We start from the raw sequence: 24,352 nt of genomic DNA on the forward strand, positions 1-24,352 counted from the left end.
GACCAGGAGACCCAGGAGGGCAGGGCTGCCCCAGCCCCCCGGAGCCCAGGGTCGGGGCATGAGGCCAGCCCAGAAGCATCAGGGCCCCTAAGGCTCACGCACAGCGCATCAACTGTGACCCCGTGCCCCAGAGGCGCCAGGTCCACCGGGGGGGGGGGGAGCGAGCACAGGCCTCTGAAGCCACCATCACTGAGGCACAGCTCACACGCAGCCCGGCTGCACACGCTGAGGTCACAGGGCACGGCCGGCACAGCAGGAGACGCGCCTGTCCCGGCCAGTCCCACCCGCGCCCCGGCCACCCCGATCCACTTCCCGGTGCCATGGACCATTTGCCTGGACACCCGCAGTGCCCACCCAGCCAGGGCTCTGCTGCCGCCGCGCCACACCCACGCTCTGAGCCCCGTGGTTGGAGAGCAGTAGGCTGCCGGCCACATGCTAACTCGCCGCCACACAGCCTCGGGCAGGACAGCGTCAGGAGGGGCCAGACTCGGCAGCCTCCACAGGCACCGCTCACGCGCCACCTAAGGCAAGTTCGAAAGCCCAATGCGTCCCCAGTTTCAAGCTGACGCCTGCATCTTGCGCCCGAGGTCACACGTGTCCCGACACGCTGCACACCGGACAGCTTCACGAGCGGAGCCGCGGGGACCCAAGCCGCCCTGGCGCCCTCGCCGCGGGCCGACCCTACCCACTGAGGCCACGCTCGCCTTTCGCCCCGGCCCAGAAGCGAGGCCTCCAGGTGAGGCCTCAGGTGAGGGCTCAGGCCAGGCAGGCACCAGCAGCGCCCAGCACAGGCACTGGGCCGCCTGTCCTGCCTGGGTCACCCCTGGTCACAGGAGAGTGAGCACCCTTGGAATGGGACCACGGCAACAGGAAGTTAAAGACAGGGAGTGAGGAGCACTGGGAACATGCCCATGTATGGCCCACGCAGGACACAGCCCACGGCCCATGTGACAGGACCCACATGGGGACACAGCCCACGTGACAGGACCCACATGGGGACACAGCCCAGGGCCCACGTGACAGGACCCACATGGGGACACAGCCCACAGCCCACGGCCCACATGACAGGACCCACGTGGGGACACAGCCCACGGCCCACATGGGGACACGGCCCACGTGACAGGACCCACGTGAGGACATGGCCCACGCAGGACACAGCCCATGGCCCACGTGACGGGACCTACACAAGGACATGGCCCATGTAGGACACAGCACACGTGAGAACACAGACATGGCCCATGCAGGACACAGCACATGTGAGGACACGGCCCACACAGGACACAGGCCACGAGGACATGGCCCTAATGAGGACACGGCACATATGAGGACACAGCACATGAGACGACACAGCCCATGCAGGATACAACACACATAAGCACACAGCCCACACAGGACACGGCCCACGAGAGGACCGAGGAGGAGCCCGTCAAGTCCCCACCTTCTCCTGGGACTGCGGCCCCAGGACCTCCGCCATCCACAGCCTCCCAGGGTGCACTCTGATCTGGGAACCCAGCACGCTCACAGCAGTCAGGCCCCTCCCAAGTCCTCTGCCAGGTGGCCCTGCTCCCCCAGTAGCCCAGGCCTCCTCTGCATGCCAACCCCCCGGGTCACCCCCTACCCTGTGCCCACTGCAGACGCCATGCTTGGTGCTTCGGCTCTGCTTTCTTAGGCCTGGCCGGGTGGAGGGTCTGACCTGCAGGCTGTCCCGGCACTGCCTCCCACAGAGGTGGAAGTGGGGGGCACTGGCAAAGCCCCCACCGGGCCCTGGCTTCCCGCTGCAGACAGAGGCGCCTGTGCTCTCCTTGTGGTCGGCATCATCCCCTCACCACGCGTGCCCACAGCAGGTTTGCCCTGCACAGGGAAGGGGCACGACGTCCAGGGAGCAGGTGCACCCACCCCATGGCCTCCCACGGCCCCGCCCCAGTGGCCTGCGGGAGAGCAGGGCCAGCCCTCAGCAGGCAGCTGCCGGTAAAGACTGAGATGCCCTTGAAGGGCCACGTCCAACGCCACAGAACGGAGACCTCCCAGTTCCACGTGGACCGCCACGCCCCAGATCCCAGTCCATGACGAGAACCCACAGTGGCTCCCACCCTCCCTACTCTGGCCCTCCTGCGTCCACCCATCCCTCTCTCACACTCCCACCTACCATCTACCCACCCACCGTCTACCCATCCATCTACACACCTACCCGCCCATCTACCCACCTGTCTACACACCTACCATCTACCATCTGTCTACACATCTACCATCTACCATCTGTCTACACATCCACCTACCAGCTACCCACCCCCTTGTCTACCCATCTGTCTACACACCTACCCGCCCATCTACCCATCTGTCTACACACTTACCATCTACCATCTGTCTACACATCCACCCACCCAGCTACCCACCCCCTTGTCTACCCATCCATCTACACACCTACCACCATCTACCCACCTGTCTACACACCTACCATCTACCATCTGTCTACACATCCACCTACCAGATACCCACCCACATTCTACCCATCCATCTACACACCTACCCGCCCATCTACCATCTGTCTACACACTTACCATCTACCATCTGTCTACACATCCACCTACCAGCTACCCACCCCCTTGTCTACCCATCTGTCTACACACCTACCCGCCCATCTACCCATCTATGCATCTGTCTACACACCTACCATCTACCATCTATCCATATCCACCCACCCAGCTACCCATCTGTTTACACATCCACCTACCCATCTACCTGTCTGTCTACACATCTTCACACCCATCTACCCACTCACCCACCCATCTATCTACACATCCACCTACCAGCCACCCACCCACTCATCTACCCATCCATCTACACATCTACCCCCCTAGTCTACCCATCTGTCTACACATCCACCCACCCAGATACCCATCTATCCAACTGTCACACATCCACCCACCCAGATACCCATCTGTCTACACACCCACCCACCCATCTATCTACACATCCACCTACCAGCTACCCACCCACTCGTCTACCCATCCGTCTACACATCTACCCACTTGTCTACCCATTTGTCTACACATCTACTCACCCATCCGTCTACCCATCCATCTACACATCTACCCACTTGTCTACCCATCTGTCTACACATCTACTCACCCATCCGTCTACCCATCTATCTACACACCTACCCACCCATCTACCTAACTACCCATCTATGCATCTGTCTACATATCCACCCACCCAGCTACCCATCTGTCTACACGCCCATCCACCCATCTACCTGTCTGTCTACACATCTACTCACTCATCCACCCATCTGTCTACACATCCACCCACCCTCCCCACCACTAACCGGTCCTTGGCACCTTGGCTGAAGCCCCGGTGTGCAGACGGGAAAGGCTGTGCTGGCTGACCGGCCAGGCAGGGACAAGGATGAGGCCTGGCTTGGGACTCCCATGCGGACAGCTCTGCCTCTGCAGAGCCAGAAAACACCGGAGCAGGGAGCTGACTGATGGCCCTGGCTCTGACAACAAAAGGCAGTGGAGACAGTGGTGCCTCAAAGCGCCTGATTTAGGAGGTGGCATCCACAGCCAGGACACAGGAGAGACGGGGTACTCAGGTGACGCAGGTCCACAGCCAGGACACAGGAGAGACGGGGCACACAGGTGACCCCAGCCCACAGCCAGGACACAGGAGAGACGGGGCACACAGGTGACCCTGGCCCACAGCCAGGACACAGGAGAGATGGGGCAGTGACCCCGGTCCACAGCCAGGACACAGGAGAGACGGGGCAGCGACTCCAGCCCACAGCCAGGACACAGGAGAGACGGGGCACACAGGTGACCCAGGTCCACAGCCAGGACACAGGAGAGACAGGGCAGCGACCCCAGGGGGTCCCGGCAGGTGGCCTGAGGTCAGCTGACCCTCGGCACCCTCACTGGCTCTGCCTCTTCCCACCTCTGCCACCCCTAGGACACATGTGTGCACCCAGCTCCTCTGAGGTGCCCGAGGGGCTGAGGGGGGCAGGCATAGCCACACAGCGAGCAGGGCTGCGAGGGCACCCTCAGAGCCTGTGCATGAGGGGTGCAGGAGCAGGGCTGGGGGCAGGGCTGGGGGCAGGGCTGGGGGAGCAGGGGGTCAGGGCTGGGGGAGCAGCACTGGGGGCGCAGGGCTGGGGGAGCAGGGGGCAGGGCTGGGGGCAGGGCTGGGGGCAGGGCTGGGGGAGCAGGGGGTCAGGGCTGGGGGAGCAGGGGGCAGGGCTGGGGGCAGGGCTGGGGGAGCAGGGCTGGGGGGGCAGGGCTGGGGGGCAGCACTGTGGGGGCAGGGCAGGGGGCAGGCTGGGAGGGCGCCCTCGGAGCCTGTGCGTGTGGGCTGGGGGAGCAGGCTCCAGCCCCAGGCCTCTCAGTGACATCACGTGTGAAGCCACAATGCAGGCCACGTCCCACCCCAGGGAGCAGGGAGTGAGGTGGATGGAGCTGGACCACAATCTGCGGCTTGAGGGCCCGCCCTCGGCACTCGGGTCCCGCCCAAAACACGCATGCGCTCGGCCCACACAACACTCATCCCAAAACGTTCCGGCAGGAGCCGCGCACAGGGAGCCGAGGGGCAGGGCTGACCCTGGGCAGGCAGGACGGCGATGGCCGCCATGTCCCCACCTCCCCAGGCAGCTGACCAAGCGGCACCAGCACCGCCGGGCTCCCGCTCCCACCACACTCGTGGCTGCTGGGCACCACGGGTCAGAGGCCACTGGGGGAGGGGCCCTGGAGGGCACAGGGGGCATGGAGTGAGGCCCCCGGTCTTCCTCACAGAGCGAACCCTGGCAGCAGGGGGACGGGAGGCGGGCTGGGCAGGCAGCGGGGCCGCGGCAGCCCCGACCGCCAAGGCACCCACCTAGCCCGCGTCTCCAGCTCTGGACTCTGTCCCCTCCTGGGTGTTCTGGAGGTTCTGCCGGCCCGAGCAGTGTGGTGTTGGCGTGGGAGCTGCAGGGTCCGGAAAGCCCCGGCCGGTGACTGCACAATAGGCCAGTGACAGGTCCCTGGGGCTGTGGGCACGGCAGGGCCCCTCACACCCGGGCACCACCAAGCAGGGCTGACAGCAGGGGCAGGGGAACACGCTCAAACCATACAATGCACATGCGTACACACACGTTCAGACCCCCCTATACACACACACGCACAGAGACCCACCTACACACACGACCACACACATGCAGGCTCACATATACACATGCACACACATGTGCAGAGATCCACCTACACACACGCACACATGTGCAGAGACCCACCTACACACACGCACATACACACATTCAGACCCACCTATACACACACGTGCAGAGACCCCCCCACGCACACGTCCATATACATGCAGACTCATGTATACACGTGAATATACACAGATGCACGCACATACATATGTTGCACACATGCAGAGACTCAGGCATACACATGCACGTGCATGCACACACATGTTGCACACTTGTGCAGATCCACCCACACATGTGCACACACATGCACACATGCACAAAGACCCATGTGCACACATGCACATGCATACGCACACGCTGTACACTTGTGCAGAGACCCACCTACACGCATGAACACATGTGCCGCACATGCACAAAGACCCACGTACACTCAGCTGCTCACTTAGATTCTTGAATATTCACATGCACACACGCATGTGCTGCATATATGTGCAGAGACCCACCTACACACATACACATGTTGTACATGTGAGGAGACCGATGTGCACAAATGCACACACGTGCTGCACAAATGCAGAGACCCACCTATACACATGCACACATGTGCAGACGCACCTACACACGTACACGTGCATGCACACAGGTGTTGTACACGCGTGTAGAGTCCACCTGCACACATGCACATACACACAGCAACGGCTCTGTGGCCTGCTGCACTGTTTGCGTGTGACTTCTCCTGAGCCTTGTGCTAAGGACGTGTCACTCTTAGGGGTGCTGCCAGCCGCCAATCACTCATCACACTGCCACCCACACATCTCGCCACTGTCCCAGTTGGGGGGTGCTCAGTGCCCCCCACAGCAACAGGAACAAAGCCTCAGGCTCCTGACCTTCCTGGTGATGGGGCCTTGCCTCCCCTGGGGTGGCCGGCCGATGGGGCAGCAGGGGCGGACGATCAAGGTGAGGGCAGGGTGTGGGCCGTGGTCTCCCTGGGGTCCAGGCTGGGGACATGTCCACAGACACCCCATACAGCTCCCAGCCTAGGACCCCCAGCCTCCGGGGGAGGTGCTGACCGTGTGGCAGGGACGGCTCCTCCACGAGGGGTCAGCGAGGAAGTCCCGGGCCTGGAGTGGACACTGGGTCCGTGGCTCCTGAGCCGCCCCACGCTGCCCGTCTCTCTCCCGTGCCCTTTTCTTCCGCATTCCCCACTTCCCAAAGTCCGTCTGCGATCCGTCCTCTGCAGCCAGGCCCTCGGCCCTGGAGGGGGTGCAGGGTGGCACCGACCTCTGGGCTGTTTGCCCGGCCAAGCCCGGCCCTCTGTGTCTTTGTGGGGAATGAGCCTCCTCCGGTCTCCCCACACAGTGAGAGCTCGCGTGGTCTACACCCGCGACCCTGCCTTTCTCACTCCTCTCCCCTGCTCCCGCTCAGCCGGCACCAGCCAGGACCTAGCGGCCACACTGCCAAGCAGGTGGAAGGTCAGGGGCCCGGGCGCCTCCTGCTGCGGGCTCACGTCCACAGCAGGCACAGCAGGGCAAAGGCAGGAAATCCCGACACCATGGAGACCCGGCCCAGACAGCCCCCAGACCCCCTGCTGCGACACCCTGGGGCCGAGCCTCGACCGGCAGTGCCAGTTCCGGCCTCTCAGACACAGCGCCACGCCAGACATCACCCTCGCCCCCTTCACACAGAATCTCGCCGGCCCTCAGCCGCCCCAGCACCATGTCCTGGCCACGCGTGTTTCCATGCAGGGCCCCCAGGGAGGGTCAGGGGAGGCAGGGGGAGCGCAGCGCAGCGCCACGGCGGCTGGGACACCGAGTTCTACAAAGCTCCCCTGCACCGAGAGCCCACAGCTGGCCGCACACACGGGACAGAAGCGGCACACAGATGGGGAGGGGCTCTGAGCGGAGGACGAGGCTGGAGCTGCGCCCCGCCCCGCCCCGCCCCGCCCCGCATACAGCAGGCGCTCAATGAAGGCTGCAGGGCAGGGAGAGTGCCCTAACAGCTCCAGGGACTGCCCAACCCCAATCCCCGCACCCCAGGGGGACGGTGGGCAGCCGTGGCCACAGGGCTGGGCCCCTCTCGGGCAGTCTTTGTAGGTGCACAGAGCCTGGCTGGTGCTGGCTCCCATCTGCCAGCCAACTGACACCTGCCAGGCAGGACCACGGAGCCACCACGGCCTCCCTACGCCCCCAGGTCAGCACCAGAACCAGGACGAGGGCAGACGGAAGGGGCTGCCCTGCCTCTCCCCGCTGCGGCTGCCCGTGAGCGCTGGACAGAGGCCCCACTAGCCTCGGTGGTCTCCACCCTGGGCCCAGCAGCCAGCCAGGCGCCCAGTGTCTCTGTCACCCCCACCACGGCCCTCCAGACAAAACTGGATGGGCACAGACTGCATGAAGCTCAGCTTCTAGAACCTTCCAGTCCATGTCGCCGCACGGCTGAAGGCCCTGTGGGGGGACATGTCCATCATCTGAAGACGCCCCTCCCCCGTCACCCACGTTGAGATCCAGCCCTGGAAGTTCACTTCTGCCAGCTACCGAGGAAGCCAAAGGCCACACCCCCCTGCTGCCAGGCGGGCTGGGGCCCCGGCTCAGGCCCCCGAGGCCGGGTGAGGGGCGGCCGCGAGGCATCCTCACAGAGGTCGCCTGCTGTGAACAGCGGGGGCTCAGGGCTCGGCGGCGCGTCCTGCGCCCATGTCCCCGGCTTACACAGTCACGGGAGTGCAGGCAGCTGGGGCCTTCGCGGCAGGCGGAGGTGGAAACGCCGCCCGCCAATGCTTCACGGGTCCCTGGCGGTGACACACGCGTCACGAGGGGCCGCCCCCCGCCGACACGCAGCTCCATGCCCACGGCGAGCACCCAGCTGGCCCTCGTGGCCACGGAGCCCCGGGGAGCCACGGCGGCTGCTCTCACACTGGGGCTCTCCTCGGACGGAAGGAGACACAGTCGGGGAGAGCTCGTGGCCGGCAAGGACACTCGGGTTCCGGAACATTCGGGAGCCCTGCCCATGTGCTCCACCGCCTGAACCCGTCTTTCAGAAGTGCCAGCAGCTCTGACCCGAAACACGCCTAAAACATGCCTAAAACATGCCAGCACTCCACGCCTAAGCTGCTGGAGCTGCCGCTGCCTTCCAACTGGCACGTGGCCCGCGGGCCTCCTGCTGGTCCACACCCAGCACAGCCGCCCCTCCCCCACCACGAGGCTCCGCGTTCTCCCCACGAGAGAGAGGGCCCCGCAAAGTCAGCACAGCTGCTGTGACTTAAAGGCCGCCTGGATTTCGAGACCCCTCGTCCCAGAACGAACTGTTATCGCCTGGGAGGTCTCCTGGGAGGCCCTCCCAACCGCACTCCCAGGGCCTGGCGGGGCCCCGTGGAAGCCGGGACGCCCACGAGCCAGGCCCGGTCACAGGACTTGGGCCCAGGGCTGAGAGAAATCGACTCCGACTCCAGGAGGCTGTGGCTGCCTGTCCCCCAGCGCTCCATCCTCAGCACTGTCCCTGACCCCTGCCCAGCCTCCCGGGACGGCCCCGGCCCATCCTCCTCACCGCACGACCCCGAGGACAAACACAGCCCAGCAGAGTGGGCCAACAGAGAGGACGCAGCCCGGCCCGCAGCGAGGAGCCCAGCGGAGCCCCAGCCGGGACAGTGCACGGGACGACGGGAAGCCAGCCCGGCACTGTCAGGAACAAGGGACAGCAAACGACGGGGCGGGCGTCAGTATTGAAGAAGGCGTACGTTTCTTCTCCAAATACTTAAAAGCAAAGAAATGAGGATCATCAAATAAACAGGCTATGCAAATAAATCATGATCCAAATGCAAGCCAGATTAACGCGCGGCTGAGCGGCCCGGCCGGGCGCTGCTGGGCCCCGCCACCCCCCAGGGAGACCGGGACGGCTCCCGGCTGCCAGCCTTTCCCATTAAATGAAAACGCCCAAACGTCCCTGGGCTTTCAGGAGCCTGATTCTGCACAGCACAAGTTGCGCACTGTCAGCCCGCGTCACTCCACGTCACGCCACGTCACGCCAGTCACGTGGCTTCTGTCCACGCTGGGGCAACAGAGTCTAAGGAACGTGGTCAGGAAGCTGACGTGAGACGGCAACACGACAGACGCCCCCCACAAGCCGGGCGGTGCCAGGAGCGGCGCCAGGGCCTCTGCGGGGCCGAGGGCTCCGTCTGTCTTATCCGCTGATGACCTAAAACGGCGCAGCAGGGCCGGGCACCAGGAAGCCGTGTCCCCTCAGCAGACGGCCTGGCAGGGGCCCCACCTGCGGGGAAGCCCCCACTGCATGGTCCGGAGCTCCCAGCCCCACCCCCTCGCCGTCCTGACCCCGCAACATGTGGGCCACACGTGGCCCGCGAGCGGGCAGCGTCTCTGAGGAAGCGAACGCCGTTCTGTGAGTCGCCCACACCAAAGGCGCCCACAGGGCCCCTGGTTCCACCGGGCCATCCCTCAGCGTGGCGTGCACGGGCAGCCGGCAGGGCACAGGTGCTCAGTATGGGGGCGGGGGGGGGGCTGCCTGTCTGAGGAGGGCAGCCACTCCTCCCCATCAGAGCCCCAGGGGCAGGAGGTCCCGACAGCCCTGCCCCACCTGAGCTGAGGACCCCCCTCCCAGCCCACCAGTTCCCACCTGTTACTCGGCTCCCAGGCCAGCACACAAAGGTGCTGTTTCCTCAACAAACAAGAGGTCTTTGATTAACCCAAGGGTTTTCAAGCTGAGCGATTAACGCTGCATAATTAAGCCACTAAGCCCCGCAGGACCCACCTGCCCGTCTCAGTGGAACACTGCCCCCCCAGGCCCTCCCCCCACCTTCCTCTCCCTCGGACTCACTCTTCCGAGCAGCCGACGTCCGGGAGGTCTCGATAGCTGACACGCGTGTGCACGTGCACACGTGCAGGTGACATGGAGGGGCAGCTGGCTGAGCCGGAGGTCACAAAGCCCCAGGCCCTGCCCGTGTCGATCTGTCCTCTCCCAGGATGCCATGTTATGTGCTGGGACCTGGGGAGGGTCGCCACGCAAACACATGTGTGAACATGTGTGTGGACATACGTGTGTGAATATGCCACATAAATGTGTGTGTGAATACATGTGAGTGTGTAAATGACTTTATGTGACTGTGGTGTCACAGATGCACACGTGTCTATGAGTGTGCACAGGAACGTGTCATAAAGCTCCCAGTGGCCACGCCACCTCACAGAAGGCGGTGCGGGAGGCGCCTGCGCTCCCCCGGGAGCCGAGGACGAGAGGAGGCCGAGGGTGCTCCTCCCGCTGCCTCCCTTCTCTCTCTGGGCCATGTGCTCTAACCACACCCACACCCACACGCGTGTGCACATGTGTGCACACACGTGTGTGTCTCACCTTTTAAATACACGCCATCTCTGTGTGCACCCCCGTGTGCCCGTGCTGACAGAGCTTTCGAAGGCCTGGATCTAAACTGGACCCCACTGCTCACGGGGTGGGGCTGGCTCTGACTGCTCGCTCCCATCACGGGGTGGGGGCTGACCCCGCCCACTCCCACCTTTATTCCCTCCCACACCCGTGTCCAGGAGGTCGCCCTGCGTGTGTCCTTGGATCCGTACACAGACAGGCAGAGGTGCAAACATGGCGCCAGGGCCAGGCTGGCCTGTGACCCTCCCAGCACTCAGCAGTAACAGTCACACGGACCCCACTAAGGTCCCCCGGGTGCGGGCGCCTCGGCTCACGGGCACAGCAGGAGGCATCGCTCTGACGGGGACCCCCCACTTTCAGACCCTCCATCTGCAGCCCCACCCCGCAGCACCCCCGAGGGACGGAGCACAGAGATGAGGGGGCAGACGCAGCGAGGGCAGAGGCCAAGCCCCGCCCCCAGCCCGCCCGGCTCACCAGTAGAAGTAGTAGGCCAGGGCCGCGGCCAGCAGGGCCGAGCAGAGCCCGGCGAAGAGGCAGGTGGAGGAGCCGGCCAGCATCTCGCCCTCTGTCCCAGAGGCTTCTCGGAGTCGCGGGGAGCAGCCTGGTGGACGAGCAGGCGCCAGCCTCCGGCCAGAAGGATCGGAAGACAGTTCAAGGACAGGGATTAGCCCAGGCCCGCACCCCCACCCTGGCGGGCGCCTCGGCTAAAAGAAAAAGCACCTGCTCAGCAGAGTAGGAGCCGGGTGGCCGGGCCAGTGCACCGACGGAGCCGGCCAGCCCGCCCCGCCACCCCGCGGGCGCCGCTCCCGGGCACCCACTGAGCTGCTAAGCCAGTAAGCGGCTTTTCCAGAGCCGCTACCAACAGGCAGTCACGGGGCGGGGCGGGCCAGGGCGCAGGGCAGCGGGCCCCGCCCAGAGGACCCCAGGAGGCAGACCCCACGCTCAGCCCGGGCTGGAAAGACCCCGAGGCCCTGGGGGAGGCACAGACTCCGGCAGGAGGTACCCAGGCCCCAGGGGCCCTGCACCCCTCGCCCCTCCCCGAGGAGAGCCCAGACGCCCAGCCCAGCGCACCGAGGACGCCCCCGCATCTCCCCAGCCGGAAACTGTGCATCTGAAGTGCGTGGGTTCAAAGGCACAGGGAAAACAGGCTGAACCTGTGGGGTCACTCGGCCAGCCGGGAACAGGGGCTCGCGGGTCAGTGCCTTCTCCTCCAGGGGATGAGGCCAGGACAAGGCCCGGGTCTCAGCTGCAGGCCGCTCCCCACGGTGTCCACCCGCGCTGCCTGGGCACGGCTGCCCGAAGAGCTGTGGACCGCAGGGCCCTGCTCACGTCCCCTCCCCCACCACACACCTGCCAAGGACCGGGGACCTGGTAGCTCCTGGCAAGGGCAGACGCTGTGCGGCCACTCCCAAGCCCTGGCCCTCGGCTCCGTCATCAGCCGTGAAGCAGGCGTGAGCTGCCACACGGGGATGGACCCCGGGTCGGCACACGGCAGCCTCCCAGCCCTGCCAGAGCCCCGTGCGACGCGGGGCGGGAACTCAGCCCCCACGAGCACCCCACACGCAGTGTCGGGCGGCCAGGAGCCCCGGCAGGTGCAGCGCCAGGGCCCTGAGTGGGCACAGCCGCTGTTGGGCAGGGAGTTAGGGATCAGCCTGTGTGCGCGAGAGGGGCCTCAGGAGCAGCCCAAAGTCCAGCCCAGACCCTGCTACCTTCCGGGCTGCCCCGCCCCCAAGGAAAGCTCCGGGGAGAATTCTCTCCTCAGCACAGCCTGGGGCAGCGAGACGCGCCAGGGCAGAGTCGGACAGCACAGCTGCAAACCCCAGGGAGGCATTTCCTGATGGACGCTCGGCAAACCCTCGTCCCGGAAGGATGAGACCCGTTCACTTGAACAGGAACCCCGGGCACTCTCAGTCCTGTCTGGAGAGGGGCCGCGCCACCGGAGGCCCTGCCCCCAGCAGCCCTGCCGCCTGGCTTCCACTGCTCAGTCCCACGTCTTGCGTGAAGACGAGAACCCCACACCACTCATCTCCGCTCACGGCGCTGGCCCATCAGACCCAGGCGGGCTGCAGAAGTCCCCACCCCCGCCCTGCCATCAGCCTTCCCCACATGGAGACATCGCGACGGCCACCAGGCCAGCGGTGAGACAAGGGCGGCAGGGCAGAGGGGGCCTGGTCCAGCCTGGCCCAGCACGGGCCGACAGCAGGGCTGGCAGAGCCCGAGCGCTGCCCGGCCCAGTCAGCTCCAATCGGATCCTGCACCGGGAGCCGCGTGGCCTCACACACGTCGGCGGGGGACCCAATGCCCGGCGGGTTAAGCTTCTCCTTGCTTACGGTGCCAGCATCCCACATGGGCACCAGTTCAAGTCCCGGCTGCTCCGGTTCCCACCCAGCTCCCTGCTATGGCACTTGGGAAAGCAGTGGAGGATGGCCCAAGTGCCGGAGCCCAGCACCCAGCACCCTTGTAGGAGCCCCAGACGGAGTTCCAGGCTCCTGGCTTCGGCCTGGCCATGCAGCCATCCAGGAAGTGAGCCAGCATTTTATTACATAAAATAATCTCAGAAACAACAAACCCCCGGCACGGCCGCGGGCACTGGCTGACTGGACGGCACCTCCAGGGAGGAGGCTCAGCAGGAGAACCTGAGAACCATGTGGCACCACCCGTGAGCCCTGAGAGCGGCCAGTGCCCCACGTCCGGGGGAGCTGGCATGAGCATGCCGACCCGGATCCTGACCCAGGGCACAGCCAGCGTCTCTGGGGTCCCCGTGGGGCTGCACTCCGGGCTCAGCCTCTGTAGCGAGGCCTGCGTCACAACCAGGAGACGCCGTGAGGAGGACAGAGGCTGGTGTTGCTGCACCAGGGCCCGGGGCCCGTGAGCCCCGCCACTCCCTTCGATCCTGGCTCAGCCACTCTGCAGAGCCCCAGGTGCCCCCTGGCAAGTGCTGCCCTGTGGGGACCTCATCCCGATGCCCAGGTGGTCTTTTAGCTGCCTGTGGTGCGCAGCAGGGGGCACTGCTCATGGGACGAGAAAGCCCTGCTGTGCTGGCCTGGCTCCCCGTGGCCTGGCTCCCCGTGGCCTGGCTCCCTGTGGCCTGTGTTGGCCTGGCTCCCCGTGGCCTGGCTCCTTGTGGCCAGCAGGTCCATTCCTCCTCCCTCGCAAACCCAGCATTTGGGGAGTAAAAGCTTAAAACTGGGCCAGGGCCGGTGTTGTGGCCATCTGGGAGAGACTTAGTAGATGGAAGATCTCTCTCTCTCTCTCTCTCTCTCTCTCTCTCTCAGGGCCGGTGTTGTGGCCATCTGGGAGAGACTTAGTAGATGGAAGATCTCTCTCTCTCTCTCTCTCTCTCTCCCTCCCTCCCTCTTTCTCTGTAACTCTATCTTTTAAATAAATAAAACAAAGACTGGGCCAGTCTCTTCTACCCTCCCTGCCCTGACCTCAGTGGTGTCTGGAGAGGCCCGAGGGCCCCCATTCTGAGACCCTCCCTGCTGGTTCCCGCGATGAACAGGAAGTGCCCCCTCCCAGCCGTGTGCAGGGAGGGACTCCAGCAGCAGAGGGCAGCAGAGGTCCCCTTTGACCCGGGCGCCCTGGCTCCGTGGTGTGGGTCAGTGGCCTTGGCCCCCCCACCTGCTTCCCGCTGTGCACGTCACCTCTCGGCCACAGCCCAGGACCCTGTCCACACAGCGGGAGCTGTCTGTGGCCTCCCAGCCTGGGCGGCCCCCTCCAGTCTCAGGGGCACAGACCCCCCACGTGGCTCAGCACCTGAGGCTACGGCCCCTCGCTTTCTCTTGTTTTCTGCACACCTGCCGTGGCTCACTGTAACCGGCAGGGCGGCCCGGGCAGTGTCCTGGTTGCTGGCGTCCCCTCCAGCTCCCCCTGCCTCTGAGCTAGGCACAACGATGCACCTGGGCCAACAGGTCACGGCGCAGCCGAGAGGGCACTGCGGTGAGGGGCCCAGGACAGCAGCCGACAGTGCGACTCCCGAAACCAGCGCTCGACGGGCAGCAAACGGAGACGAACGGGTTCTTGGCTTTGAAAGTTTCCGCTCCGCAGAGGAAACCACAGAACGAAGAAACAGGAGGTGTCTGCGGGCCGCGCGTCCGAGCCGGGCTGACCCCCAAAGCACTCGAGGACCGGACGGCAGCAGGGCTGCTCACGACAAAGCACACACGGGGTCTCAACAGGCAGCAGGGAGAACAACGCTCACACCACTGGCAAAGCGCAGATCAAAACCAGAGCGAGGGCAGTGGGTGGAGCCAGCACCCGCATGCCAGTCCTGCTCCGCTTCTGATCCAGCTCCCTGCCGTGCACCTGGGGGGCAGTGGGTGCCTTGGGTCCCTGACTCCCACGTGGGAGACCCGGATGGGGTCTCAGGGTCCTGGCTTCGGCTTGGCCCAGTCCTGGCTGTTGCGGGCATTTGGGGAGTGAATCAGCAGATGGGAGATCAATCAGCCAATCTCTCTCTCTCTCTTTCAAATAAGAAAAAAAAATGCTTTTTAAATGAAAGTCCCACAGTAAGACGTCTCCTGGCTCCTGTTAGAATGGCTGTTGAGCGGCCGGTGCCACGGCTCACTAGGCTAATCCTCCGCCTAGCGGCGCTGGCACACCGGGTTCTAGTCCCGGTTAGGGCGCCGGATTCCGTCCCGGTTGCCCCTCTTCCAGGCCAGCTCTCTGCTGTGGCCAGGGAGTGCAGTGGAGGATGGCCCAGGTGCTTGGGCCCTGCACCCCATGGGAGACCAGGAAAAGCACCTGGCTCCTGGCTCCTGCCATCGGATCAGCGCGGTGCGCCGGCTGCAGCGCGCCAGCCACAGCGGCCATTGGAGGGTGAACCAACGGCAAAAAGGAAGACCTTTCTCTCTGTCTCTCTCACTGTCCACTCTGCCTGTCAAAAAAAAAAAAAAAAAAAGATTGGCTGTTGAGAAAAATAAAGGATACCAGGTGCTGGCGAGGACGCGGACAACCGGGAACCCTGCCCACACGGAGGGGAGGACGTCAGCGCAGCCACCGTGGGGATGGGCGTGGAGGGTCCTGGGAGAACCGGAGACAGAGCCCCCCACGGCCCGCGAGGCCACCGTGGCACACCCGCCTCCCGGGAGGCACCGAGCTGACTCCCTGCCACGCACAGCAACTCCGGCCTGGAAGCAACCACGTGCCCACCCGCTTACCTGTGACCACGGCACCACGGCACCACGGCACCATGGACGGACCCAGCCGGCACGAAGTGAGGTCAGCTGGGCACTCGCACACACAGCCCGGGCCCTCCTACATGTGTGGGCGCAGGGCCGTGGCTCGGAGGAGACACCCATCCGAGTTGGCCTGGAGCCGGTGATGGCAACAGCCGCTCAGAGTCCGCGTTTAACGTGCTCACCACAAGAACACCGCCAGGCGGCTGAGCTGGTGGGCGTTAAGGGGCTCAGCTCAACCCCACAGATGCACCGAGCATGGCCTGCCCATCAAAGGCAAGTAATGGAGACCTGCCAGTCCTCCCCAGGCCGGAGGAGCCCACGGGGGCGCAGGGGCTGCGACCACCCAACCCCCGCCACGCAAACCGGGGCGTTCGGGATCTTGCTGCTACGCAGTCGGAAATGATGGTAGTCAGCGCATTTTGCCAAAATCCCCTTGCAACGATGCTTCTGGTGAGCGGGTGGGGCCCGGCCACACCAGGACACCGAGCGGTCAGGGAATCAGAGTGCCCTTGGGGCAGGCGCTCGGCTCCATCAAACCCAGGACAGAGTCGGGGGCCTGGGGCCCTGTGTGCGCGCCACCACCAGAGGGGACGACGGTGAGCCGACCTCAGGCCCCGACGGGCGGGCGTCACTCACTCACCCCAACCCCCGCCTGTGCAACTCACACGGGGGCCGGGAAAAGAAGTCGAGTGGAGCGGGCCCTAGAGTGTGAAGTGAAACATGGGGGTGGGTGGGGGAGGGGAGGCTGCACTGTGGTCTCCAGGGACAGCCTGGGTGCCCACGGAGATGAGCCCCCTGCAGCCTCCAGAGAACCATAGCGCCCAGGCCACCCCGGCCCACCTGGCCCCTGCGCTGGCCTCGCACGCTCCCTCCCCAGAGCTCCTCTCTCCCAGCCTCCCGGCAGCCTGTTCTCACTGCTCACCTGGCCCAGGTGTGCGCAGGTCCCCCTGCCTTCCCCTCACCCCACACAGAGGCCACAGCCCACCCTCCCTGCCAGCCCAGCCCCCGACCTCTCCCGGTCAGGACTTCAGCCCCTCCCTCCCTCCCTCTCTCTCTCTCTCTCTCCCCACCCCCCGTTCCATCTGTTCTCACGATGCCCCCACCCCGATAAACCTCACGACCTCGCTGACCACTGCTCCCTGTCTCACGACTGAATTCTTTCTCTCGCGAAGACAAGCACCTGCCCCACCCATCTCTGGTGACAGCTCCCCACGCCCTGCCCACCTCAGAGGACCCCTGGCAGCCCCAGGGCCCCTGGCTCCGCCCCCGCCAGGCTGAGGGTCCCAGGCAGCACGCCCTGGAGCTGGTCCCAGCTTCTCCCTGCTGCAGCCTCTGCAGCAAAGCTGCCATGGGTAACGGCGTTCCCAAGTCTCCCCGACACCCTGCACCTCGGCTGTGCCCACAGACCATTCTGCACCTGTGCACGGCTGGCGCCTCCGTCACCCACAGCCCAGGTCTGTGCACGGAGGAGGCTGACAAGCCCCCTGGGAACACCCCGTGCGCCAGCTGTTTATCCAGATTTAGCTCAGACGGTCACAAGGCCGGCTGCAGGGGCAGGGTCGGCCAGGGGCCAGCCCTAGAACCTGGCTCCGCACCTGGGTCCCGGCGACGGCTCCTATGACACCAGGAGGTTCTCACGCGTCCCCTGTGTGCCGTCCATGCTGGCACGGCTCAGCGCTGCGGCCCCGGCTCCGGCGACGTCTGCTCCTCTCCCACGTCTTTAAGGAGCGAGTAACACAAGGAAAGCAAAACGCACTCCGGAGCAGGCGCGGACGTGGTGGAGAGGCCAGGGGAGCCGGCGTCTCGGGGACGCTGGCACAATGTCCTTCCAGTCCACAGGGGACACGGGACGGGGTTACTATGCAAACCAAACACAGCATAAACAGCCACGGCGCGGGCCCAGGCCCGGCCAAACCTGCCGCCTTGTGTACAGCTTTGCTTCCCATGGCGCCTGCGAAGGCTGCAGGAGGACGCGCCCTGGCACCCCGGGCGCCCGCCGAGGACGGGGCTCCAGGGGAAAGACGCGGGGCCAGCGGCATGGCCCCCTGCCCTGGGGCCTGCGAGCACACGTGTTCTCAGTGCTGCCTGGCTGGGGGCTGTTTCCTCGGTCACGCGGCCGCCACGGAGGCGAGGATGGCGGGCGCCGTGGGCACGCTCTGTGTGCCGCTGCTGGCCGGCTCCCGGGAGTGAGGACCCCCAGCTGGAAACACCCCAGGGGGAAAATCCTACACGGAAAGCAGAGCTTCAGACGCTGCGGTAACAGCCACGTGGACTCGTGAAATCCACGGGAATCCACGGGAATCCGCGTGCCCTGCTCCTGGCGTCAACAGGAAGCCGCTCTGAAACTCCCACGGAGCCTCGAGTGAGGCCAGCGCAGCAGGGCGGGGCCAGCGCAGCAGGGCGGGGCCAGCGCAGCAGGGCGGGGCCACGCACAGCAGGGCGGGGCCAGCACAGCAGGGCGGGGCCAGCACAGCAGGGCGGGGCCACGCACAGCAGGGCGGGGCCACGCACAGCAGGGCGGGGCCAGCACAGCAGGGCGGGGCCACGCACAGCAGGGCGGGGCCAGCACGGCAGGGCGGGGCCACGCACAGCAGGGCGGGGCCAGCACAGCAGGGCGGGGCCACGCACAGCAGGGCGGGGCCAGCACGGCAGGGCGGGGCCAGCGCACAGCAGGGCGGGGCCACGCACAGCAGGGCGGGGTCAGCACAGCAGGGCGGGGCCAGCGCAGCAGGGCGGGGCCAGCACAGCAGGGCGGGGCCAGCACAGCAGGGCGGGGCCAGCGCAGCAGGGCGGGGCTCCGCCCGGGCAGCAGCGCCGAGAGCTCTACTACCTGCTCTTGCGATTCTCCTAACGGGGCCGCCACGCACAACATCCTTCCTGGGAGGAGCACGGAGCCCACGGGCGTGGCCTTCTCCCTTCCTAGGCGTGGACCCTCGTGGCGTGGCCCAGCCCCTTCATGGTCAGCTCGAACCTGAACCCCTCCCTGCCCGTCAGCGAGGGGGTCCTGTTTGCTCCTGCTGCGTCCAGTGGCCCCGGCAGCGGCCCCGCCCAGCAGCAGCAGGCCCAGGCAGGCACCACGCGCACCGGCCCCCTGCGCCCACTCTAGGCTGTCGCAAGCAGCAGCAGGAGGCCGGGCCGGGGGCCTGCCCCAGCTGTCCACGGTGGCACGCTGGGCACCCGCACGCCTGCGGGCTCCGTTTCAGACTGAGGCGCACAGAGGTTCAGTCAATCAGCAGAGTACCCAGGCCATGGGCACCCATAACAGCAACCGTATCCTAGCAACAGGCCCACCTCTCCGCCAGCACCCACACACATCTTCCACCTGCTGGTTCTATCCCCAAATGCCTCCAACAGCCAGGGCTGGGCCAGGCCCAGGCCAGGAGCCAGGGTGGGTGACGGGCAGTCCCCACTGTCCCCAGGGCACACATCAGCAAGGAGCTGGACTGGAAACATGGACAGGTGTCACTCCCAGGCCCTCTGATGTGGGAGGCGAGCTTAACCCATGAGAGTTATAGGGAGAGAAATCTTCCATCTCCTGGTTCACTCCTCAAATGGCCAGGCTGAACCCAAGAGCCAAGAGCCTCCTCCAGGTCTTCCACGTGGGTGCAGGGACCCAAGCACCTGGGCATCTTCCACTGCTTTCCCAGGCACATTAGCAGGGAGCTGGATCGGATGCGGAGCAGCTGGGACTCGAACCAGCACCCATATGGGATGCCGGGGTCCTAGGTGGTAGCTTTGCTGGTTATGTCACAGCTCCAGCCCCTTCTTTCATGAGCTTTTTTAAAACGCCTCAAATGCATGGATTTCAAAAGACATTTGTTAAAAGGGCATTTTTGGGGTTTATCCACATGGCGTCTCCAAGAGCACCAGGCGGCAGAAGCAGCGCGACACTGAAGGGACCCTCGGAGGACGTGGCCGCTGGGGAGAACCGAGCAGGGCGTCTGTCCGTCCGTCCTCACACACACGCTTGCCTCCGTCCTTACGGGAACAGTGTAGAGAAGCGCTATGGCACCCCAGCCAAGGCCCCAGCGAGTCTCCCACCAGGATGAGGTCGGCTTCCCAGGAACTGTGGGAGGTGCTGTGGCCCTGGCGTGGAACCACACACCCGTCACACACACTGCCACAGCAGGTGACCCAGACCCCCGGCCCCTGCCCCCGCCGGCTGCTTCTGTTGGGGACACCGCTGCTTAGGCGCTTCCTGCCGACAGCTCCCGTGCAAGGCCCTGGATGGAGTTCCTGGCTCTCGGCTGTGGCCTGGCCCTGCCTTGGCCGTTGTGGGCACTTGAGGACTGACCCATGGATAGACGCTCTCTCTCAGGGGCCGGCGCTGTGGCTCACTGGGTTAATCCTCCACCCGAGGCACCGGCATCCCATATGGGCACTGGGTTCTGTTCCCGGTTGCCCCTCTTCCAGTCCAGCTCTCTGCTGTGGCCTGGGGGGGGGGCAGTGGAGGATGGCCCAAGTGCTTGGGCTCTGCAACCCATGGGAGACCAGGAAGAAGCTCCTGGCTCCTGGCTTCAGATAGGCACAGCGCCGGCTGTAGCGGCCATTTGGGGGGTGAACCAACAGAGGGTAGACCTTTCTGTCTCTCTCACTAACTCTGTCAAAAAAAAAAAAAAAAGCTCTCTCTCCGTCTCTTGATCTGTTTCTCTCTGTTGCTCTGCCTTTCAAATAAAAATACAGAAAGCAAAACAGAACAAAACAAAAAGCCACTGGCCGTCCTCAAAAACACCACGTTGTTCGGGTAGCGAGGAGGTCAGCCCGTGTGTGCCGCAGGGCCATGGAGAAAGCAGCATGGCCGTGACCCCTGCAACCTGCCGCCCACCCTCTCCCCGCCCGGCACCGAGGGGACACCAGGCCCAGCATGCCCAGCTGACCAGGTCCTGGGGTTTTCGGGACTCCACCCCCCCCCCCAGCAGCAGCAGCAGAGCCCCACTCAGTCCACGGAGTCTGGATGCAGGCGCGCTCCAGCCCCTCCCCGCCTCGCGGCCAACCTCTGCCAGCAGAGCCGGCACTGCCTCTCCCAGCCACACTCCCTGCGCCACAGAACAGCCCCTGCCCTCACGGTGACCACCACGGCCGCCAAAGCAGGACCGAGAACCCCGGCATGGCCAAGGGCTTCCTGAGAGCGGGCACTCAGCTCTGCACCTGCCCCTGCAGCCTCGAGCCACACGCCCACCTGTGCGCCGCCTGTGTCCCACCTGTGGCCCACCTGTGCCCCGCCTGTGCCCCACCTGTGCGCCGCCTGTGCCCCACCTGTGCCCCACCTGTGCGCTGCCTGTGCCCAACCTGTACCTCCTCCACCTGTGCCCCGTCCGTGTCCCTGGGCATGCACCCTTCCTTGTCCGGGAATCACACGGCTCAGAACCTGAAACGCTGCCTGGGAACATACAGAAGTAAGTGTAAAATCCCGTTTTTGAAAATGGGCCTAAGTCTTTTCATAGCCTTTAAAGGCAAACCCCTGTAAGGACCAAGTCCACCCAGAGTATGCAAAGCCAGTGCCCTGCCCAGGGCCAGGAACAGGCCCTCGCGGCGAGGCCTGAGCGACCAGAGTACAGCAGAAACAAAATGTTCTTAAAACTAAGCACAGAAGCAGCCAGAGGACAGCAACATTAAATTTTAAAACCACCCAAGCTGACGGCCAGGAACCCAGGATGGAGGCCAGGGCGGTGCCGGCACAGGCCCAGTCCTGGCTGCCCGGTGCTCCTGAGCGCGCTCCCTGCTGACGCACACCTGGCTGCAGCGCCTGGGTCCCCGCTGCCCGCAGGGGTCACCCAGATGGAGCTCCTGGCTCCTGGTTCTAACCTGGCCCAGCTCTGGCTGCCGCGGTCAGCTGGGGAGTGAACCAGCAGATGGAAGGTCTCTCTCTGTCTCGCTTCCTCTGTCACTCTGCCTTGTAAGTAAATAAATAATCTATTTAAAAAGTACAAAGAACATGAGCACCAACAGCGGCAGGAAGGGGCCCCTGGCCAAGCCAAAGCCGCCGAGAGCCTGGAGCGCACCGAGAGTGAGGCAGCACCCCCTCCACGGGCTGACGCCTCGGGGCTGTCTGGTGGACACAGGAAGCCGGGGAAAGCCCACAAGGGCAGGGGTAGCTTGGGACTGCGCAGAAAACAAGCGCAGGCGAGCGGGGGCACGGGGCACGCCCAGGGGTCCCGGAGCCCACGTCTTGCTCGCTGCACCAGAGCCGCTGCGAGCTCGGACAGGTGGGGGGGGGCTGCATCCTGAGCCTCCCGGCTCTCCCGCCTACTGACCGCCGGACGCACACTCCGAGGGTGCAGTGCCAGGTGCAGGCTGGTCCCCAAGGCTCCTGCTGGCATCAGCTTCCCCGGAGCCCCACCCAGGCACCCCCTCCCCAGTGCACCCCCATGGGCGCTCACACAGGGCTGAGGCACAGCTTGGCCCCTGCACCACCGCCACGCCTGCTCCCCGACACTGGGGCAGGCCGACACGGTGGGTTTCTGCAGCCCCGTCCCCACGACGGCTCCCAGGAGACGGCGATGCAGCATCTGAGGTGGAAGGGACAGGTCCCCACGTCTGCTGGGGATGACCGCTGGGCAGGCCCCCGGCAGCGGCGTCTCCTGCAAGGTCTCAGTAACCGGAGATCCACCTCAGTCTGAAATCCTCAGTGAAAATTCTAGAAACAATGCCGAAGTTTTAAAGAGGTCTTACCGTATCGCATTGCTTAGCTGTTCTTCCTTATTAGCTGTTGCTATTAATCTCTTCCTGCGCCTAAACCGTAACTTTATAACTGACCAGGAGACAGGGCCAGAGAGAACCACGGGCGAGCCCCACAACGCCTTCAGCCCAGCTCCACCTCCTGTGGAAGAAGCCCGCCCACAGGAAGTCTCTTGCCACAGAGGCTGGAGACGGTGCCCCGGGGGGGCCCAGGAGGAAGCGCACACTCAGCACAGCCAGCAGGAGAGCCGGCCCACCGACTCGGCATCTGCCAGCTGGCTCCAGCATGCGGCCAGGTTTCACAACCAGCAGGGAACACAGCGAAAGGCAACTGTGTCACAAGTGGGCGTCCCCGGGGACACTGCAGGCAGCAGCACCGCGCATGGGCAGCAGCCGCCAGCACCAGCCTCCCACGGCACGGCCGACCCGGAGAAGATGGCACTCACGTGACGCCGCCTCCACCCGACCCGCACACGCCAAGTGGGTGGAACTGCTCGCATCGCGCCACGATGCCAGCCACAACGCCAGCCACGACCAGACGCCCACGCCGCTCTTCTCGGTGTGGGGTCCCCTGCTCTGTGTGGCTGGACACCACGGCCCTGGGGACCACCCGGGGAGGACAGGGCTGACAGAGCGTCGAAGCGCTCCGGGAACAGACCCAGCTGAGAGCTGACACCGGGCTCTCACGCGGCCGGAAGCTCGGGGGAGTTCGAGCCACAGAACAGGCAGGACCTGCGGACACGGATGCCCCGGACCCACCAGGAAAGCACCAGGCTCTGTGGACAACGGCTCCACCCTTACCGGTTGCCGCCCCAGACCTGAAGAGCAGGTGCGTCCCAGCAGGGCAGCCAGCGACGGCGGAGGGACAGAGGCCGGGCAGCTTTTATTCCTCCTGGCCCCTCCCAGGCTGGGAGGCGCAGGAGGCAGGCACCCCGCTGACTACGCCTGCCTTCTGTCCCACACGGTGCCGGCATGGCCTGGAGCAACCTGCAGGTGCCCGGCAGTGCCTGTGGCGCCCAGGGCCCTGACCGCCCACACCCGCTGGGCTAGCACCCAGCCCGGGATGAGAGGCCTGAGAAGGCGCCGCGCGTCCTCCGGTTCCCGTCCCGACCTTCACCGAGTCTGCACACAGGACCTGGCCGGCACCTGCTCGGAGACCCAAGCTTCACCAGGCACCACTGGAGAGGCGGGGCAGAGGGGGAACCCCGGGCGTCTGTCCTGACAAACCGCCACGTGCTGGGGGAGCTGCTGCCGGCCTAACCCACAACCCGGGCCCAGCCACCGAGGTGAGCAGGAGGCCACACGTGGCTGAGGGGACAGCTGAGAACGCACTGCCCCAATGCCTGTGGGCACTCGGGGGAGACCCACTGTGCACACCTGGGGACATTCAGCCTCACCCTGGGGCAGTCGACCCCTGGCTGGGTCCTCACACACCTGGCTCTGTCCCAGAGACCCTCCCTGTCTGACCATCTTCCTAGAGTAGCAGGAAGCCCCACTCCCCGCAGTGGCACTCAGACTCTGACCCCAGGTCTGACCCGGGAGCACGGCCCGGGTCACGCACACGCAGCCTGCACAGCCCGAGTGAACCTGTTCCCGGAACCCGTTCACGTCCATCGATCAATCATGCCCTGGCAGCTGGCCTGGGGCTCAGAGGAGACGCAGGACCCCTGAGGAGGCCCAGGGCTCACGCGGTCGGCGGTCTACGGGGTCTTCTCCTCCCCCACAACTAGCTGTTACTAGGCCAGCACAAAGCTCAGACGTCCCCCTGTGCCGGGTGCGTGAACCCTGAGGGGCTGGGTTCCAGCTCCTGCAGGTGGGGGCGGGGGTGCAGGAGCCCCTCACGGAACCCCAAGCAGACCACCCAGAGGGCTCCCCAGCTCCGCTCCGCACCTGTGACCTGGGTGCCCTGCACTACACCAGGGAGCCCCACTCTGGC

General features: G+C 65.2%; 1 protein-coding gene across 8 annotated transcripts in view; it reads right to left on the reverse strand.

Annotated features, from left to right (window-relative positions):
* AGPAT3 (1-acylglycerol-3-phosphate O-acyltransferase 3) overlaps positions 1-24,352 on the reverse strand; it is a 61,749-nt gene that overhangs the window by 12,854 nt on the left and 24,543 nt on the right. The window contains exon 1 of one of the 8 annotated variants that reach the window (XM_051831407.3): positions 23,218-23,275. The exons of 3 other annotated variants lie outside the window; for them this stretch is intronic. The gene's annotated coding sequence lies outside the window, so the exon portion shown is untranslated. Of the gene's footprint in view, positions 1-11,032; positions 11,425-17,155; positions 17,231-17,333; positions 17,585-22,410; positions 23,276-24,352 lie in introns of those variants that run through there. 4 more of the 8 variants (XM_070071777.2, XM_051831406.3, XM_070071776.2 and 1 more) reach the window with 4 other exon arrangements.

This window comes from Oryctolagus cuniculus, chromosome 4 (genome assembly GCF_051225735.1).
Source record: "Oryctolagus cuniculus isolate XC-2025 breed Fujian yellow rabbit chromosome 4, ASM5122573v1, whole genome shotgun sequence".
NCBI lineage: Eukaryota > Metazoa > Chordata > Mammalia > Lagomorpha > Leporidae > Oryctolagus > Oryctolagus cuniculus.